The sequence below is a fragment of the Apus apus genome, chromosome W (assembly GCF_020740795.1).
Source record: "Apus apus isolate bApuApu2 chromosome W, bApuApu2.pri.cur, whole genome shotgun sequence".
In the NCBI taxonomy this organism is placed as follows: domain Eukaryota; kingdom Metazoa; phylum Chordata; class Aves; order Apodiformes; family Apodidae; genus Apus; species Apus apus.
Window position 1 is genome coordinate 6,006,983 of NC_067311.1, and position 15,209 is coordinate 6,022,191.

The 15,209-nt window shown below is 47.8% G+C and overlaps 1 long non-coding RNA gene across 1 annotated transcript; it reads left to right on the top strand.

Moving 5' to 3' along the window:
• The first annotated feature begins 811 nt into the window (after positions 1-811).
• Positions 812-10,732, top strand: LOC127395225 (uncharacterized). The gene is made up of 2 exons (XR_007891759.1): positions 812-1,510; positions 10,177-10,732. It is a non-coding gene; the product is annotated as an uncharacterized LOC127395225 (long non-coding RNA).
• Positions 10,733-15,209: the final 4,477 nt, after the last annotated feature.

Here is a 15,209-nt window from a genome sequence, read left to right on the forward strand (position 1 = left end):
AGATGTTATATAACTTATAGTTCTATCTACCTGATATGGCCGTCAGCATTTAACATTAAATAACAAGGTATAACTTCCAACATTAACCATTACATAACAGAACATAACTACCAACATTTAACAAACATTGCAGCTTAACACCCAGCCACATACATTCACATTTGATCAGCAAATTAAATTCCTGATTCACCTATAACAATGGTGACTATTAAGCAGGTGATCGCTCCTCCTAATGTGCATGCCTGTTCTGGTTTGGTGGGTTTTTTCGGTAGCGAGGGAAGGGCGCCAGGAGTGGCTCCGGTAAGAAGCTGAGAAGCTCCCCCTGCTTCCAAAACCCAGCCAAAGATCAATTAGAGGGACAACAGATGTGCCTCAGCGATTAACATACGAAAGAACAGCTATAACACCTGAGCAGAGAGGCACTTGGGGGGAGAAGAGCTCGGCAGGAGGAGGAGAGCGGTGCTGGTGGTTGGTGAGGAAGAAGGTGCCCAAGCAGGTTTCCGTGCAGCCCATGGCGAGATGGCAGCTGTCCCCCTGCGCTCGTGGAGGAACATTCTGTCCTGGTTTGAGCCAGGATGAAGCTACTTTTCCTTTTACTGTTGTTTTTTTTTTTTTCCTTCAGTAAGTTTTATTTTAACTAGCACCAGTGTGGTCTAGCTAAGGCTGATAAGAGAGGAATGTTTTTCTAACTGCTGGGTTTTCAAGGTTTCAAGGTTGCATCTTTACTCTGCCGGCTCAGACACTACGGGGAGATCTATGACAGCCCCCCCCCTCCCCCGTCGGAGGCTGAATTAGACAGATGATCTAAGGAAAACCAGACGGCCACCCTTGGTAAAAAGGACTAACACATAAGGAGTAAACAGGATGGCATTGTTTAGCATAGATAAGGTTTGGAATGTATAGATAAGACTTAGAATGTATCGATAAGGCTTGGAATGCAAATGAGGGTATTGTGTGAGAGGATGTTCCCCCAGAAACTTGCTGAGAAGGCAAGAACGTGGAGCTGACTCCAGAAAGGAATGCCAGAGGTGAAAAGTGCACAGAGAGGAAGTCATACGGCCTTCATCTCAAAGACCCCCGCCCGCGACCTGCGCAGACGCAGCAAGGAGGGGTCCGGGGTGGCAACTATGATAATGATTTCCGGGAACTAATTGTAATAACCCCTCCCTTCCCTCGGACACCTAATGTATGTGCAACAACATGGATGAATATGTATTACTTTGTGTCATATAATGAGCTTGCCAACAGCTCTAGGGTGTGCACGTTTGTGGAGGAGCGATCCCCCGTACACCTAGCGCTAAATAAACATACCTTCTTTATAACCTTACTGGTTGTAAAGTCGTTATTCCTCACGTCATTTTGGCGACCCAGATGGGACCCTCTTTGCTCGGCTGTGGGAACAACTGGGGAACGGACACCCTAGGCGCGCCCCGGGATCTTCTCAGTAGGAGCTCCGCTCCCAGCCGTTCACTACGGGAGCAGACAAGGACCATCTACATTGCGGACAAAGGTATGTTTACTGAATAAGTAGCTGCAGCATGGGCTGCTGGTAAGGCGCGCAGAGACGTCTGGCGCACAGCATAGTCCCAGGTAGGGCGTAGTCCCAGGTAGGGTACCCAGGTAGGGCCGTCGGTATGCGGGTAGAGGGACAAACGGGGTGTGACGGAGGACGTATGTCGCAAGCCGGTACCGGGGGGCTACCGGCTGTCAGGATACTTTTGCGACTCCCCCTCTCAATGTGGAGGGGTTTGTGAATGAGCCCGAGGGTCACACGCGGCGCTGCCTCTCACGGAGGAACGGCCACCGCGGGACCGTATTGCAGGGTGGTAGCTAGAAAGCACCCCCCCCTCCACCACGCTCAGAAATTGCCTCTAAAGCCAAGATTTACTCCACAAACTAATAGGTTTATTAAGGGTTAACACAAACCGAGGGATGGTGTTTAGGTACAATGCAGGTGTGAATGGCTACCAGGGATATCAATATGTATGTAGTGAGAAAGTGTCCTTTAGGGAGGCAATGCAAAGGTGCTTTTAAGGGAGAGGATTAAGGACCAAAGGGAGGAGGGAAAGAAACCCGACGCCGGTCCTCCTTAAGAGGTCGCGCTGTATGTGCAAGTATGAGGAAAGGAATGTGTGTGTGTGTGTGAGGTGATGTTACCCTCCGGCGACTTGTCCAGCGTCGGTCAGTGGCCAGAAGGCAGGACGGCAGGTCCGTGGTGTCGGAGGGGCAGCCTCTCGGCAGCGGGTGCAGCGCCCGTTGGTTTCCTCTCCAGCGGCAGCAACACGGGGAGGGGGCTCCGGCCCCGACCCCAGGGCTCGGGACCCCAGCACGCTCGGCGCTGAGGCTCAGGCTGGACCCGGGGCAGGCAGGCAGGGTCCCAGCACCAGTGTCCGCAGCAGGGGGGTGTCCCACGCAGAAAGCGTCCGAACGGGCCTCAGGGAGGAGGGAAGGGCCCACCTGCTGCCCTCGCCACCTTTTATACCCCCTGGCCCACCTGTCCAGTCAGTGTCACTATCCAGAGCCAATGAGCGTCCATGAGCCCCACTTTAAGGCGGTGACTGCCAGGGGCACAGGGTGGCTTGTCGTCCATCCTTTCTGTCCCGGACCACAGCTGTTGTTTTGGGTTCAGCTGTCCTTGAGAAGCAAGTCTGTTTTAATTCGTTAGCTGGGGATAATCAGGAGAGGCCTTCGCTGGCTTAAAAGGCATTTTGTTTAGACTTATGTGGGGAAGAAAAGAACAGTTTCCCACAACGTGCATACTTCCAATGACTGTATAAGAGGAAGATTGCGGTAGGGTTGCTGTTTGCAATGCTTCCTGCCGGAGCACCACGGCTCTACACCGTAGTTAGAGTGTGACAGGAGTGAGGGACGGGACGTGCATACTTCCGATGACTGTATAAGAGGGGATTTGCAGTAGGGTTGCTGCTGGCAACGCCTCCCGCAGGGGCACTCCTACTCTAAGATGGCCCGGAGTGAATGAGAGCTCTCGGTGTGCGTGTGTGTGAATGAAGTGTGGCTGAGACGTGCAATTAAGCACGGAGCGAGTGTGGAGTTCTGATCCGCGGTTCCGTAGCTCCGCGAGGGGCGCGGCCGGAGATGAACGAAGCGAAAGCGTTAAGAGATCGCTGTGTGAGTGTGTAACATGGGTTGTTAAAGAAAAGAGATCTCTGTTTCAAAAGGTAAATACACCCCCAAAACAAAGTTTGGACTGTCTTAGCAGTAACATATCAACACCATGTATAGTATGAATTATGAATACTATTGTTGTGGAATTACTGCTTTGTGAGTGATACTGTTACTGGAAGCTGTTGCAATTGGAGTAAGTTGTTGAACTTTGGGATATAACTGAGGGAGGGTTCCAAACGCAGAGAAGTGAGGAACTAAAAAGAGGAAACAAAAATGGGAAATACCCAGGAAAAATAAATCCTAAGGAAAAGCCCCTTAGGATGCATATTAGCACATTGGAAAGATATTGCTGGGTCCAAGAGAATTGAGAAGGTAGTGGCATTTGAAGATGAGGACTGACAGGGACCTGGGGAATCTACCCTAGCAGATCCACTGGTTATGGTAGTTTTGGACTTTTGAATTACTTACTTTGTCATTGGACTACGGGTTTTGTTTCTGTGTATTGATTGGGATCTGACTAAAATGGGAAACAGTCTAAAGGTGGTATTCTGAAAAAATCTAGTTGTTTTACTTGTCTGGTAACTGTTAAAAAGTGTTGTTTAGCTTGTGTCTGATACTGTCCTTTTGTTTCACTTGTGTCTTGTAACACGGATAATGTATCCTCAGCAGGATGTGACATTACTAAATGCTCACCATTAGGATGTATTCTGGAGATTGGAATAAGTTTGGGAGTAAGCCTTTGATAATTCGTGGATTGCAGTCAATGTGGTTTTGCAAACATGAAGGAGGATGAGGTGTGCCGTATGTGGATGGTTTTATGATAATGAAATGTAAGTTTATTAAGGAAAGTTGTTGTAAGTCGATGAAAGGGGATGAGAATATAGAGGATCAGTTAATGGAACCCTCAACTCTCCCTCTCCACCCTGGTAATACGAGGGGGAGTGAAACGGGGGCAAGTGGACGTTTGGAGGATACAGATTCCAGTCAGGTGGCTGGAAGAGGGGGGCAGTGTCCTGCTGTTCATGCCCCTTTAAGATAAGCATTCAAGATGGAGGGACGGCTTGTTGATGTGCATGTCCCTTTAAAGCATTGAACCTGTTAAATTTGAAACAGTTTGTGGGGCCAATGCGAAGAAAAGTGTTGGAGCTACTCAAAGCAAAAATGATATTAAAAAAAAAATATTAAAAAATCCTCTTCAGTAATGAGAACAGTGAAGAGTTGAAAAAGCGGAATATAAAAAAAGTGGAATATAAATATCCACAAGATTATATTAACCATCTTATGCCCAGGGAGAACCCGGACTGGAATCCTAACTCCAGGAGGGACCGGGACAGACTAAAGGAATGTCAACAATTAATTTTGTATGGGGTCCAGGGTGAGACCCGCAAAACAAACCGAACAAACTTGTGCATGAGGTTAAACAGGGGTCTGATAAAGCATTTTCAATCTCTTTTGAGAGGCTATGTGAGCCTGCTAGAAAAAAATGATATATTGGGACCCGGAAGCTAACTGTAAAATGTTTAACGTTTACATGTCAGTCTGCCTTGGATAACAGAAAGCAAAAAGCAGAGACCAGGCTAGAGTGGGATCATCGTCTATGAGGCACTGCTGAAATCGAGCCTGGTTGGGTTAAATCAGTGTGTATATTGTAAGCAAGGAAGAGCATTGGAAAAGGAATTGTCCCCGATCCCGGCAGAAGCCTCTAGGTCTAAATTAGATCCTATCTTGACAATAGATCAAGATAGGGACTCAGACTGGCTGGGGGTGGAATTAAATTCCCTAGCAGAACAATAAAGCTGGGGAAGGACAGGGTTAATTTTGTGCGAATACAGGAGCTAGTTATGCGGTTCTAAATTCTTGCAAGGAACCTTTAGGTAAAGTTTTCTATACCAGTTGTTGGTGCGACAGGGAAAAAGATGTTATGCCCTTTTTCCAGCTCCTCAGGAGAGAGCTGGGAAAATGGACCTTGCTATACCTACCTGAATGCCCGTTGCCGCTTTTGGGAGTGAGAACAGGAGGCTGAAATGGTGGGCTTGGGCTCACTGACACCAACCCCCACCCCCTTCGTTGGCTGGCCCAACCCTGGATCTGCAGTGTGTTTGAGCCACGGGGTGGGGTGAGGAACCAGCCCTCAGGCTGGAATATGTGTCAAAGCTCCATTGTAACCCCTCTCGTTTGCATCCCAAAAGGCCTTCCTGAGACAACTGAGACACCGATAAGGACCTGAGGAGTGGAGGGGGTGGAGGCCCACTTCAGCTGCTCAGTCTTCCCACGGCAAAATGGATACAGGTATTTGTTGGCATTAGTAGATACCTTCTCAGGTTGGCCTGAGGCTTTTCCATGTCGCACTATCAAACTCAAGGAAGGAGAACAACCAGTTAGGATAAAACAGTAATCCCCTAAAGCTGGAAGACAGGCAAGGGGTGAAAAATATTATAAAAGACTTCCTGAAATTTTAACTACTAATTGAGTGTTCTTCAGAATATAAAACTCCTATTTTGCCTGTCAGAAAAAGCCTGATGGTAAAACCTACCAATTGGTACAGGATTTGTGGGCAATAAATAGGATAGCGGAAGATATACATCTGGTAGTGGCAAACCCATACACCTTGTTGAGTCATTTAAAGGAGACCTATGAATGGTTCACAGTATTGGATCTGAAGGATACATTCTTTTGCCTCACCTTGGCCCCTGAAAGCCACAATTTATTTGCTTTTTAATGGGAAAACCCTGATTCAGGGAAAAAAAAAGCCCAACTTACCTGAACAGTATTACCCCAAGGATTCAAAAACAGTCCTACAATCTTTGGAAATCAATTGGCTAAGGAGTTAGAGGCCTGGGAAAGACCTCCGGGACATGGGACTCTTTTGCAGTATGTTGATGATATTTTAATAGCCACAGAAAAAAAAGAAGAATGTAAAGAATGGACTGTGAGTTTATTGAATTTTCTTGGACTAAGTGGTTATCGAGTCTCATTACAGAAAGCCCAGATTTTGAAGAAAGAAGTACAATATTTGGGATTTGTGGTTTCCAAGGGACAGAGACAGCTTGGGAATGACCGTAAGGAAGCTATTTGCAGGACTCCAGAACCAACTACGGTAAAAGAGCTTCGAACCTTTCTGGGAATAACAGGTTGGTGCCGACTATGGATCCATAATTATGGACTAATGGCTAAACCTCTATATGAGTTAGTGAAAAATAGCCAGACACAGTTAATATGGACTGATGAAGCTAGGAGGGCATTCAAAGAATTGAAACAAGAGCTAATGAGGGCACCAGCTTTGGGTCTGCCAGACATAACCAAGCCCTTCTGGCTGTTCTCATATGAAAAGCAAGGGGTGGCTTTGGGAATTCTAGCCCAGAAGCTGGGTCCCTATAAGCGAGCAGTAGCATATATCTCCAAACAACTGGATACAGTTAGTAAAGGATGGCCAGGATGCCTTCGGGCAGTGGCTGCTGTTCTGAATATTCAAGAAGCCCAGAAGTTCTCTTTGGGACAAAAGATGGTTGTGCATACTTCCCATGCAATAACCTCTGTTCTGGAACAAAAAGGGGGGTATTGGCTCTCACCATCAAGGTTCCTGAAGTACCAAGTTGTCCTAATGGAACAAGATGATGTTGAAATTACTACATCTGCCATCATTAATCCTGCTTCTTTTCTGAGTGATAAGCAGGAAATGGAAGCCATCACACATGACTGCATAGAGACTATTGAGACAGTGTATGCAAGCAGATCTGACTTGAAGGAGGAACCACTGGAGGAAGCTGAATACACTTGGTACACCGACGGGAGCAGTTTTGTAAAAGATGGAGTCCGCATGGCAGGATATGCCGTAACCACCATGGATCGAGTGGTGGAAGCAAAGTCCCTCCCTAAGGATACATCTGCACAGCGAGCTGAAATAATTGCTCTAGTGAGAGCACTGGAGCTTGCTAAAGGTCTAAGAGTGAATATCTGGACAGATTCAAGATATGCCTTTGGTGTAGTTCACGCTCACAGAGCTATTTGGAAGGAACAAGGGCTTTTGACATCCCTAGGAAAACACATCAAGCATGCTGATATGATTCTGAGACTTTTGGAGGCTGTACAATTGCCTTCAGCCATTGCTATTATGCACTGCAAAGGACACCAGGAAGGTAACACTGCCCAGGAGGTAGGAAATAAGTTGGCAGACTATGAGGCTGTGGGAAACTGTTCTTTTCTTCCCCACATAAGTCTAAACAAAATGCCTTTTAAGCCAGCGAAGGCCTCTCCTGATTATTCCCAGCTAACGAACTAAAACAGACTTGCTTCTCAAGGACAACTGAACCCAAAGCAACAGATATGGTACGGGACAGAAAGGATGGGCAACAAGCCATCCTGTGCCCCTGGTAGTCACCGCCCTAACTTGGGGCTCATGAACGCTCATTGGCTCTGGACAGTGACACTGACCGGACAGGTGGGTCACGGGGGTACCAAAGGTGGCGAGTGCAGCAGGTGGGCCCTTCCCGCCTCCCTGAGGCTCGTTCGGACGCTTTCTGTGTGGGACACCCCCCTGCTGCGGACACTGGTGCTGGGACCCTGCCTGCCTGCCTGCCCCGGATCCAGCCTGAGGCTCAGCGCCGAGCGTGCCGGGGTCCTGAGCCCTGGGGTCGGGGCCGGAGCCCCCTCTCCGTGTTGCTGCTGGTTGAGGGGAAACCAACGGCCACTGCACCCGCTGCTGAGCGGGAGAGGCTGCCCCTCCGACACCACGGACCTGCCGTCCTACCTTCCGGCCACCAACCGCCGCTGGACAAGCCGCCGGGAGGGTAACATCACCACACACACACACACATTCCTCTCCTCATACTCGCACACACAGCGCGACCTCTTAAGGAGGACTGACGTTGGGCTTCCTTCCCTCTTTCCCTCCTCCCTTTGGTCCTCAACCCTCTCCCTTAAAAGCACTGGACCTTTTGCATTGCCTCCCTAAAGGACACTTTCTCACTGTGTGTGTATATATATATATATCCCCGGTAGCCATTCACATTTGCATTTTCCCTAAACATCATCCCTCAGTTTGTGTTAACCCTTAATAAACCATTTAGTTTGTGGAGTAAACCTTGGTTTTAGAGGCAATTTCTGAGCGTGGTGGGGGGAGGTGCTTCCTAACTACCACCGTGAATTATGGTCCCGCAGTGGCCGTTCCTCCGTGAGAGGCATGTGCCACGTGTGACCCTTGGTCTTATTCAAAAAACCCTCCACATCGGGAGGGGGAGTCGCAAAAGCATCCTGACAGCCGGTAGCCCCCCAGTACTGGCTTGCGACAACTCTATAGCCCTGTGAAGCTATAAAGCAGGTATTCTTTATTGGTGCACTGGGGATCACTCCTCCAAATGCACACCAACGGACAAGGACAGTACATATTTATTTACTTAAGAATATATATATATGCATTACCTAAAAAAGAAATAGGCAGGATTAAACAAACTAGTTCTAAAAACTCATTATTATATTTAAATTGTCTCCCCAAAATCATTAACATAAAGTAACACCCATTCCCACATGCGCAGTGCCTCTCGGCGGTCGTGGGCAGGGGTCTCTTGGAGGAAGGCTCACAGTCTTTCTCGCTGTGCACTTTTCACCTTAGGCCATGCCATCCATCACTCTGGCAGGTTGTGGCCATCATTCTGGCATATTGACTGATGAAGCAGGCATGGACAGGCATAGGCAGCCACAGACAAGCACAGACTCATCTGGATCCTGTTTCGTGGGCTTTCAGGCGCAGTACATTCTATTCCTGCACAATGTCTCTATTAAACATTAACATCAGTAGATTCTACTCTCTAACACTATATTAAACTTAAAATGTTAACCTTTAATGACTAGGCCCCTTGATCTTAAAAATCTCACAATCAATAGGTTCCCTAATATTATGAAACCCTTAACCACTAAGCCCCTTTAATATTATAAGCACCTCTAATCAGGATGTACACGTACCTCTGAGTCGAGCCACTGAGGAACATGGACACAACCAACGAGCAGATGAGGCTGCTCAAGTGTTCCAAATAGACTAAGACTGGGAACATAAGGGTGAGCTCTTTCTGGCTCGATGGGCTCACGATACTTCAGGTCATCAGGGCAGAGATGCAACATACAGATGGGCTCGTGACCGAGGGGTGGACTTAACCATGGACACTATTGCACAGGTGATCCACGATTGTGAGGCATGCGCTGCAATTAAGCAAGCAAAACGGTTGAAACCTTTGTGGTATGAGGGGAGGTGGTCCAAGTACAGGTATGGGGAGGCCTGGCAAATTGACTACATCACACTGCCTCAGAGCCGCCAGGGTAAGCGCTATGTGCTTACAATGGTGGAAACAAGTACAGGATGGTTGGAGACATATCCTGTGCCTCATGCCACAGCCAAGAATACTATCCTGGGCCTTGAGAAGCAAATCTTGTGGAGACATGGTACTCCAGAAAGAATTGAGTCAGACAATGGGACTCATTTCAAAAACAGTCTTGTCACTGACTGGGCTAAAGAGCATGGTATTGAGTGGATCTACCATATCCCGTACTATGCACAAGCCTCAGGGAAAGTTGAAAGGTACAGTGGTTGGTTGAAAGCTACCCTGAAGGCAATGGGTGGTGGAACTTTCAAGAACTGGGACAAAAATTTGGCAAAGGCCACCTGGTTAGTTAATACCAGGGGATCCATCAATCGGGCTGGGGCCGCTCAATCAGACCTTTTACATACTGCAGATGGGGATAAAGTCCCTGTGGTAGGTGAAAGAAACCTGCTGGGTAAAAGTGTCTGGGTCTATCCTGCTTCAGGCAAAGGTAAACCTGTCCGGGGTGTTGCTTTTGCTCAGGGACCTGGACATACCTGATGTGTGATGATGGAGGATGGTGAAGTACAATATGTACCTCAAGGTAACCTGACTCTGGGGGAGAATCCTTAATTTGACAGCTGGTAAAATATAGACCCTATATGTAATATATGGTATGGAATAAGGAGTGGAATGTCCTGGTTTGAGCCAGGATGAAGCCAATTTTTCTTTTACTGATTTTTTTTTTTCCTTCATTAAGCTTTCTTTTAACTAGCAGCAGTGTGTTCTGACTAAGGGCGATAAGACAGTGGAATGTTTTTCTAACTGCTGGGTCTTCAAGGTTGCATCTTCATTCTGCTGGCTCAGACACTACGGGGAGATCTGTGACCCCCCCATAGGGAGGCTGGACTAGACGGACAGCAAAATTGGCCAGAGATATCCCATTCCATATATCTACGTAAGCTCAGAGGAAGGTCAGAGATCACAGAAGACAACTTCCTTCCTGCTTCTCCTTTCATCTATGGCCGGCATCCAGGGAGGACTCCATGTATCCATCACCATTGTCCCCTAGGCTGGTGCATTCCTGACCCTCATAACTCTACCCTCAGCTCCTGTCTGCTCTGCCACGCTCTCCAGCAGCAGTTTGGGACTTTTCAGGACTGTTCACAGCTAAGGAGAGTGCTATGGGAATTGCTGGGGGTGGGGGGGGATGCAATAGGCTTTTGCACATTCATGAACACGTTTGTATATAATTGTACATATTTTCTTTTATGTGTTTAATTAAAGCTGTCTAGTCTAGTTTTCAATCTAGAAAAGTCTCTCTCTCCATAATTTTATCTCTCCTTCCCTACTTGGGGGAGTGGGGAGGAGATCGAGAGCACTGTTGTCTCTGGTTTAATTGCTGATCCTGAGTCAAACCATGACATCACTTCAAAACACCACCAACACAGGGGCCCTGGACGTGCCTTGACACCTAAAATGTCAAATATCTGTACACTGGTACACTGTATGTCACCAAAATTCCACTCCAAAATTTACAACGTCCCAAATACAGTCTGCAAAGCCTGAAACCTGTTGCTGGCCCTTACGTTCCCCTGCCACCCCTTTCAAAGCCCCAAAGACACAGGGGCTTTGGGCTTGCCTCGAGACCTAAAAGTTCAAACATTCATACACCTGTACTCCCAGTCTCACAAAAATTCAGCTCCAAAATTTAAGACTTTCTACCTTTGCTCTTTTTTGCTTGGAGAAATCGGTGTGTTTCCACATTGTAAACAGAGCTCTTACCAGAAAGTGAAAAAGCAGGTGACCATAAAGTGGCTAAGAATTCATCTTGTTCCAAAGTCAGTGGAGTTGTGATAGGGCTGCTTTGAGTAATGCACTTTGCTAGCCAGTTTATGGTCACCTGCTTTTTCACATTCTATTAGTTTCCTGTTGACAACGTTAAAACTTATATGGGTTTCTCCAACAAAAAAGGTGTGGGACAGAAGCTTGATGCTGGTTTAAATGTTCTCTTAGCAATGCTTTCAGATCCCTACTGACTTTGTAGAAATCTGCTTTCCTAACCACTTTACTTTCAAATGTTTTTCACATTCTTCTCTGAATGTGAGATGGTGACCTCTTTCACTGGTTACTCCAAAAAGAAGCGTGGGAGACCGAAGCCTAATGCTGGTTAAATGCTCTCAAAGCAGCCCTATCACAGCTCCACTGACTTTGGAACAAAATTATTTCTTAGCCACCTTCTGATCATCTGCTTTGTCAGGTGCTGGTAAGAGCTGTGTTGAACAAATAAAAACTTGACCAGTTACACCAAAAAAAAGTGTGGGAGTCTGAAGCCAGATGCCTTTATAAATGTTCTCTTAGCAGCGTTTTCACATCTGTACCGAAACTGGAGCACTGTTCTTTCCTAGCCAATTTGTGGTCAACTGCTTTTCACATTCTTCGCCTGAGAGCTACTGACAATGTGAAAACTTACATCTGTACTCCAACAACCTGAGCTCCTTCTATGACAGGGTGACACACTTATTGGATGAGGGAAGCGCTGTGGATGTTGTCTACCTTGACTTTAGCAAGGCCTTTGACAAGGTTTCCCACAGCATTCTCCTAGAGAAGCTGGCTGCTTGTGGCTTGGATGTGCACATGCTTCGCTGGATAAAATACTGGTTGGATGGCTGGGTCCAAAGAGTTGTGTTCAATGGAGTTAAAGCCAGTTGGCAGCCGGTCATGAGTGGTGTTCCCCAGGGCTCAGTGCTGGGGCCGCTCCTGTTTAACGTCTTTATTGATGACTTGGATGAAGGGATAGAGTGCATCCTCACTAAGTTTGGAGATGACATTAAGCTGGGTGGAAGTGTTGATCTGCTTGAGGGCAGGGAGGCTCTGCAGAGGGATCTAGATAGGCTTGACCGATGGGCCAAGGCCAATGGCATGAGTTTCAATAAGGCCAAATGTCGGGTCCTGCACTTTAGCCACAACAACCCCCGGCAGCACTACAGGCTTGGGGAGGAGTGGCTGGAGAGCTGCCCAGCAGAGAGGGACCTCGGGGTGCTGATTGACAGCCAGCTGAACACGAACTAGCAGTGTGCCCAGGTGGCCAAGAAGGCCAACACCATCCTGGCCTGCATCAGGAATAGTGTGACCAGCAGGACCAGAGAGGTGATCCTGCACCTCTACTCAGCCTTGGTAAGGCCACACCTCGAGCACTGTGTGCAGTTTTGGGTGCCACAGTATAGGAAGGACACAGAGGTGCTAGAGAGGGTGCAGAGAAGGGCAACTAAGCTGATTAGGAGTCTTGAGAACTGGCCTTATGGGGAGAGGCTGAGGGAGCTGGGGCTGTTCAGTCTGGAGGAGGCTGAGGGGAGACCTCATCGCTCTCTACAACTACCTGAGAGGAAGTTGTGGTGAGTTGGGTGTTGGCCTCTTCTCCCTAGTGACTAGCGATAGGACAAGAGGAAATGGGGTCAAGTTGCAACAGGGGAGGTTGATTGGATATTAGGAAAAATTTCTTCACAGAAAAAGTGGTGAGGCATTGAAACAGGCTGCCCAGGGAGGTGGTACAGGCACTGTCCCTGGAAGTGTTAAAAAAACAGGTAGACGTGGTGTTTCAGAAGATGGTTTAGTGGCTAGGGGTTGTAGGGCGGATGGTTGGACTTGATGATCTTGAAGGTCTTTTCCAACCTTGATGATGACTTTATGAACAAAATAAGTGGGGGACAGAAGCTTGATGTTGATTTAAATGTACTCTTAGCAGCACTTTCAAATCTCTACTGACATTGAAGACATTGGAGGGAAATGTGAGAGCCAGCAACAGTTTTCTGGCCTCACACCTTGTGTTTGGGAGCAAAGGATGGATGTTTTAAATTTTGGAGCTGAATTTTGGCCATACTGAGTGTACAGGTGTATGGATATTTGACCTTTTAAGTTTCAAGAGAAAGCCTGGAGCTCCTGTCTTGGTGGGCCATTGAAAGAGGTTCTAAGGTGAACTGAGGTCCAGCAACAGCTTTCAGGCCTAGCATGTTGCACTTTAGTGCAGTGGCCATATGTTTTAAATTTTTTGAAGGTGAATTTTGGTGAGACCAGAAGTCTGGTGCCCCAGGGTTGGAGGGCTTTTAAAAGGGGTTCCAATTGTAAGTGAGGGCCAGCAACAGCTTTCAGGCCTAGGAGACTGCATATGGGAGCAATGGCTGGTCTTTTTAAATTTTGGAGCTGAATTTTGCTGAGACCAGGAGCACAGGTGTACAAATGTTTGACCTTTTAGATATCAAGGCAAGACTAGAGCCCCTGTGTTGGTGGGGCTTTGAAAGGGGTGGCAGGGAAAGGTGAGGGCCAGCAACAGCTTTTGGTGTGCCATGTGTGCACATACCATAAGCCTGGGTGCAAAAGCAGAGCCAAACATGAGCAGAGCTGTGGCTTTCACTAGCAATTGCATTCAACCTTCAGGATTTTACTAGGAAGAGAAATGTATGTATATATATATCTTTCTACGGGGACAATTCGTTCATGAAATATTTCTGGGTGTTAGGGTGGAGCTTGGAGGCACATGAGGCAATCTGGCTTTGTTTTTAAATGCTGGATTTTTAAAAAACCTTTTGATTTCCATCAGGACAATATTTATAATTCTTACCTTTTTTGGCCCACTCAGCCTCTGTCCTGGTTTGAGCCAGGATGAAGCCAATTTTCTTTTTACTATTTTTTTTTCTTCAGTGAACTCTTTTCTAAGCAGCACGCTTGCTGAAATTAGCAGCAAGTTTTCCAGCTAGTAAACTGACAATGCTCAGATGAAAGACCAAGGTCACTTTGCTCCACTTGTCGGATCTGCTGCTTTGTACACTGGACGTTGCCAGATCCCAATGGACGTGATTAACAAAATAACAGCTACGGTCCCACCAACTAACAAACCTTTTTGTTTTTAGATCCATAGGACGGCCTAGACTGGAATAGGGGACATACTGAATGTATCCACTGCCTGCCCTCTGCTGGCCAGAGTGCCCTGCTGAGCCCGGAGAGTTTTGGGATGCTGCAGGGCCGAAATCTCTTGGGTCAAAGACCAGCCTTAGTGTTAGAGGTCCCCCCACCCTGCATGCACCATGGCTGGGCTGTGTATGGTCCTTTGTGATACCTGGCTTTAGGGCTGGGGCAACATGGCTCTGGGCCACACAGGGAACCCCAGGAGGGCACAAGGAGATCCTGACCATGGCAACGATTAAAGGGCTGCCCTCAGTTGCTCACCTCATTAATTTCACTCCATCCAGGGCAAGCCCCAGTTGACAGCACCTTCCACCTGCCAGCACCTTTGGGGCTGCCCAGTTCTCCCAGCAAGGCGCTGAGCAAGGGAGGAGTATGCTGTGGGAAGGCTCTTGCTCATGCAGCTACCAGGGCGCTCTGCTGTGGGAGGTGGCCCCTGGAAAAAGGTATGGGCTGTGGCCAAACCCAGTCCTTGGTGGTGCCTGCTCTCCTGGGGCTGGAGGTTCATGGGGGTGGGAAGAGGCCAGCCAATTTTCCTAGCTGCTGCAGGTACTGATTTGGGGGATACCCTCAGTCCCCCAGCAGGTTTACACAGCTTCAGCACAGGGCGGATGCTCTCAGCACTCCCATGGGTGCTATCCCCAGCAGGAACCATGCCCAAGTGGTGGCAGGGAAAAAACATTAGGATTTCCAGCTTTTGTGGAGGATTTAATTAACATATGCAATTAGGAGAAGTGGCAAAGAAGGCTTTGGGCTGCTGGGACATGCACCCCCTACCATCCCCTACCCTGCTTGCCCCAGCCTCCATAGCATGCAGAGACACCAGGCTGGATC